We start from the raw sequence: 6,339 nt of genomic DNA on the forward strand, positions 1-6,339 counted from the left end.
GAACTAGTGGGATCTTGTCCTCTGAGGGGATTCCTTGTTCCCTGCTGTGCTGCTGAGATTGACTTCACCATTTCTGGGCTAAGTATCTCCTATTTTTTTCACTACTCCACTTTATGCTCTTTTCCCTATGGGCTGCTCCTTTGCCTTAATTTTTTACTAGGCATCTTATCACTAGTAATACTGTATACTTGGATAGCAATTGTGCACTTTATTTCATAATCTTATATATGCAATATTTATTTGTGTTTTTATTTGTGTTTTTTTTTTTTTTCATTGCACAGGTGTTTATTGGTCCTGCATCACACTAGGTTGTATACTGAACCCGGGTTCTCCCCCTGTTGGGCTCAATATTGAGCCTACTGTGGGGTTTTATATCTGACAGCAGCATTGTGTCATTATACAATATATTGCATTTAGAGTGATTGTTTCATACGCAGCAAGGATCATGTTGGAATATTTGCTTGGTTTTTAAATGGTTTTATTCTTTATTGAATCATCAGTACTGTGATTATTAATATACCCAATGTTGAATAAACATTTTTGTTATACTTTTTCAAATTTTGCTGTGGGAGGTGCTATTTTTTAAGGGCTTTCTTCCTCTACCATATAATTGCTCTTGTTTTGAGCCCTAGCACACACAGTTATCTGGTTGAGGTGTTGCAGACACTCCCTAGAAACTATCTTTAAGTTTTTGCTAGCTTGTACACTTGCATTCAGTGTTCTCAGTTCTAGGGTCCATTCTTCACACATGCAGATGACAGCGATAGGTTTACCGCTAGTTTATTACTCCCATGGAGCTAATGGGCATCTTCAGGCATGATGTACATAGAGCGGAGAGGCCCTCCAGATCATGCATGCAGTATGTGCCCAGCTTGGGTAGCAGGGAGCGTCCTTATTTTTCCTGGCAGACATGAATGTGGTCACATACTACTACAGTAACACAAAGTTAGTGTCTTTCTTATCGTATCCAAGCATCACAGTGCCTACCACTAATACTTGTTTCCCAGTCCCCCCCACCTTACAGGTCCAGGGGCCCAGTGTGGTTACCACCTCTGCATCCCCTATTGCTGCACCACTGAATAAGAGGGCAATATCCATCAGACTAGAACATGGGAAGCTGCTGAATGTTATAAGATACAGTATATACTTAATTAACCATTTGGCAGTGTTACAAGTCTGTACTGAGTATAGAGCCTTTTACAGCTGCAGCTCTCCATCTCCTGTACAGGATTATGTATCTTGGCCTCCTAATTCAGTGTCGGGAAGTGAATGCTTGGTAAAGCTGGATAAAAACCTAGGAAAAACACACTGCGAATACACAGAAAATTGCAAAGGCTATTAAAATGCTAGTTTACATAGGAATCTGTCCTCTAACACCATCACAATGCATGCATAGTTTATTGGGCACACTTTTTTTTTTCTCGTAAAACTTATGTGATCCAGTAGTATTAGCCTTACATAAGGATCTCCTTGTTGCATAGAAGGCATATCAGCCAAGATAGTAATGCTCAGAACCAGTGACCCTCCTACAGCTAACACTTTCACATTCACTGACACAGAGGAACAAGCTGCAGCCAGGACTATTAATATCAAATATTTATTTAGTCCCGACCTTCTGTTAATAGATGTTAAAGGATACCCAAAGTGACATGATGAGATAGACACGTGTATGTACAGTGCCTAACACACAAATAACTATGCTGTTACTTTTTTTCTTTATCTGCCTGAAAGAGTTAAATATCAGCTATGTAAGTGTCTGACTCAGTCCTGACTCAGACAGGAAGTGACAGTGTGGCCCTCACTGATAAGACATTCTAACTATAAAACACTTTCCTAGCAGAAAATAGTTTCTCAGAGCAAGAAAGAGATAAAAAGGGGAATTTCTTATCAGTGAAGGTCACACTGTAGTCATTTCCTGTCTGAGTCAGCCACTTACATACCTGATATTTAAAGCCAGTGGTTACCAATTAAAAAATAAAAAGTCAGATACTCACCTAAGGAGAGGGAAGGCTCGGTCCTAATGAGCCTTCCCTCTCCTCTCCCGGGGCCCTCGGTGCTGCGCTAGCTCCCCCGTTCGCGTCCGCCGCCGCAGGGACTTCGGAGGTCTTCGGGAGCACTCAGGCTTCCGAAGACGGGCCGCTCCATACTACGCACGCGCGAGAGCGTCATAGAGGGCGCTCACGCATGCGTAGTATGGAGCGGCCCGTCTTCAGGAGCCCGAGTGCTCCCAAAGGCTTCTGAAAGCTCCCTTCGGCTGCGGAAGTGGCAGTATTTGACCGAACTTGGGGACGTGGGGACTAACGTGTAACAATTCAGAACCTACTGTAATGCTCAGTGTATTGGAGCAAAAATGTGATTTAACAGAGCTATTTTTTCTTTGAATTTTTTAAAATTGATTGTCTAAAACTAAAAGTTCTTATTGAATTTTTTTTTTTTTAATTTGTTCCCATTTTTGTGCCATTCATAATGTTGGGTACACACCATGCGTTTTACCCGCTCGATCCGCCGGGATCGATTCGACTATTTCCGACGTGCTCGATTCGGGCTTCGATCATTCCTGCAGTGGATTTTGCATACTTAACATGCAAATAGACGGCAGGAACGATCGAAGCCCGAATCGAGCACGTGGGAAATAGTCGAATCGATCCCGATTAAGCAGGAAACCGCATGATATGTACCCAGCATAAGTCAGGGACTAGCTGTACTTTAATTTTACACATCCCAGAGTTTTCTTTTTAAATAAATGTGTTCACTACTTCACAAAAACCTTAAAGAAAGATAGACTTGTTGAAAGAGAGGGCCTCATTTGTCAAAGCATGCGAGGTAAGAATTGCCTTAGGCAGCCAACGCTAGCTAAAGCAGCCCATTAGTCTCTCTCACTCATCTACTATTACCTCAGGCACTCAGACAAATGAGGCGCAGATTGCTTCAAAATAAAAAAAAAATTAAAAAACACTGTAAAGATCTTCACAGGTACATTTACAAATATTCTCAAAGCTGTAAGAAAATCTGGGCGAGAGCCAGGACACTGTCTAACGCAAGTATTCACAAATGATAAATGCAATGAGGGGGTATGAGAAGTCTTAAAGGGAACCTGAACTGAGTAAAATTACCACCCTGGCGTTCTATTAAGATCGCCAGGGCGGCTGCATGAGGGTTTTTTGTAAATAAAAAAAAAACTATTTCATGCAGCCAACTGAAAGTTGGCTGCATGAAAGCCCACTAGATGACGCTCCGGAGGCGTTCTTCTGATCGCCTCCGGCGGCCAAAAGTAACACGGAAGGCCGCAATGAGCAGCCTTCCATGTTTGGCTTCTCCTGTCGCCATGGCGACGAGCGGAGTGACGTCATGGACGTCAGCCGACGTCCTGACGTCAGCCGCCTCCGATCCAGCCCTTAGCGCTGGCCGGAACTATTTGTTCCGGCTGCGCAGGGCTCAGGCGGCTGGGGGGACCCTCTTTCGCCGCGGATCGCCGCAGAGCGGCGGCGATCGGGCAGCACACGCGGCTGGCAAAGTGCCGGCTGCGTGTGCTGCTCTTTATTTGATCCAAATCGGCCCAGCAGGGCCTGAGCGGCACCCTCTGGCGGTAATGGACGAGCTGAGCTCGTCCATACCGCTAAGGTGGTTAAATAAAACACAAGATGTAGCTGCAAATGATTACATACTTACCTCACCGTCAGTTCCGCTCAGAAGCTCACCATTTTCTTCTTACAGTGATCCCTTCCAGTTGTGACAATATTTTGTCACAACTGAAATATACTGTTGCTGTCAGTTGTATATCAGCTGCTGTCAGTTACAACTGAATGTGCAAGGTAATGTCAATGCTTCCCTACGGCTCAAGTGGGCGATATTACAGTTTAACAGTGTGCTGACCAGGAAGCTGTTATGGGGTAATGGCCATTTTCGAAATGGAGGACAGAGGATTCTCTTGATCTCAGTGAACAAACAGGACGCAGGAGAGGAGAAAGATTGATGAGCAGACTACATGGGAGGTAAGTATGACCTGTGTATGTTTATTTTGACTTTTCATTTTCAGTTCAGGTTCTCTGTAAAGGCTTTGACAATTTTCTCCTGCCATAGAAAAATGTTAAAATCGCACCACATGGAAGTACCTACCTTAACTTCTTGCCGATTGCTCCATGCCAATTGGAGTGAACGCGGCAGCAGCCCCAGGACCGCTCCACGCCAATTGGAGTGAATGGCTCTGGGCGGCGATTGCAGGGGATCGTGTGCGCCGATGTGCATGCATCCCCGCTGGAATGCGGTTCGCTGCTCGGAGACTGTTAAGACGGCAAAACAGTCTATTAGCATTGTACAGCGCTGCGATCTGAGGCAGCACTGTACAGAGGAAAGCTGTGTCACTCGACTGTCCCCTCCAGAGGCACAAAGGCGATCCACTGTCATAGGCCAAAGCCTATGACAGCCCATCGCACTGATTGGCTGGCGGGGGCATTATGAAAATAAAAAAATAGAATTTAAAAAAAATATTAACAAATATTAAAAAGAAAACACATCCTGGCAGCGATCTTTGCCCACCAACACAAAGCTCTGTTGGTGTGCAGGAAGGGGGGGGGGGGGGAGAAAATAACTTGTGTTATGCAGCCCCGCAGCGAGGCCTTAATTAAAGCTGCAGTGGCCTAATTGGTAAAAAAAATGGCGTAGTCACGGGGGGGGGGTTAACACCACGGTCCTTAAGTGGTTAAAGAGAGCCTGAGTAGGAGGGTCTTGTGAAAGGACAGCAGGGAACCCTCATTAGGATCAGAGGCTTTCCTCTTCTCAGGTATGTGATTTTACACCGGAGCTTTGACTCAAGTACACTTTAAGAGGCTTCTTTCACACAATGAAGTTGTTGCACAAAAGTGCGCACAGCAATATTATAATCATTAGCATGACCCACGGTCCCTGAGTAGTGCGACCATTCCAACAGTAACGCTTGTTAGTAATGCGTGTTACTGTTGTAAACGCCTGCGCTAATAGCGTAACTCAGGGTACATGCTGCCAGTAGTGATGGTAATATTGCCATGCGCTGTTTGTGCACTGTAATATAACAACCTATACCTGTTGCATCATGGGGCAACAGGCAATATAATCACATCACAAAGGGGGCTATCACACTGGTACCTCTGCCGTGAGAAACAATGAACAGCATAAAGCATAGTATGCAGTGCTTTACCAGGTGATGGTGAGATGAATACGGAAGCTGACATATTTATTTCCTTTCCTGTCCAGCTTATCCGCTGCCTTTAATGCCTTTAGCCATAGTCCCTGAACAAACATGCAGATCAGAGGTTTCTGACTGAATCAGGCTGGATTTGCCACATGTTTGTTTCAGGATTGTGATTCAGACACTACTGCAGTGAAAAATATCAGAATGGCTGGCAGGCAACTGTATTGTTTAAAATTAAGTAAATATGGCAACCTCCATATCGCTCTCACTTTGGGTTTCCTTTCAGCTGGTAAAACCCATTTGTGTGGCAAATGATCTTCTCTGGCCAAAACGAACGGCCGCAAAAGGCGTCCATAACTGGAGTGAACACATTCCTTCCTTGGCCGCCTAATAGCTAAATCAGATGCTATGGCCCATATGGAAGTCACTTTTACTTCAGAGTTCTCTGCTAAGTGATATTTTCAAACTTGCCAATAAAATGCCTTTTCAAATCACCAGCAAGCAAGAAAATACTGAATAGTTTTGATGGTACTTTATCACTTATTTTTGGGTACATTTTCAATTACAAAGTGCTGAAAAGTTATTTTCAATAGAAGATGAAACATTATCGCCAAGGAAAAAAACTCAGGAGAAAGTCATTTGCATAATGGGCCCTGTGACTCTGGTCTGACTCCGCTGGCGGCACACTTGTTGCAGGTGTCACTCTAAAGAACTTACTTCCAAAAGCTCAGCATGAAAGCCCGGCAACTGGCATTGTTTATAAGGGAATTAGGATGGCAGCCACCGTATACTCACTTTGGATTCCCATTGAAGCCTGAGCCTAGTGCTTTGAAGCAAACCTGAAGTAAAAATAAACAGATGAGAAACAAACCGCATCTATAGCTTTAATCTTAAAGCGGATCCGAGATGAAAAACTAACTATAACAAGTAACTTGTCTATATATCTTATCTAAAGTATAGATAGTTTACACAGCATATCTAGCTGCAAACAGCTTCAAAAGTGTATGATTATTTATTCCTGTGATACAATGGGGGCAGCCATGTTCTGTTTGTCACATTGTCACAGCCTGAGGGCTGGAGATGCTATCAGCTTGCCTGTGTGTAAATTCAGTCCCCTCTCCTCCTCCCCTCTGCCTCTGAAATCAATGGCTAGTAACCTCCTCCTCCTGCCC

This window comes from Hyperolius riggenbachi, chromosome 3, assembly GCF_040937935.1.
Source record: "Hyperolius riggenbachi isolate aHypRig1 chromosome 3, aHypRig1.pri, whole genome shotgun sequence".
Taxonomy (NCBI): domain Eukaryota; kingdom Metazoa; phylum Chordata; class Amphibia; order Anura; family Hyperoliidae; genus Hyperolius; species Hyperolius riggenbachi.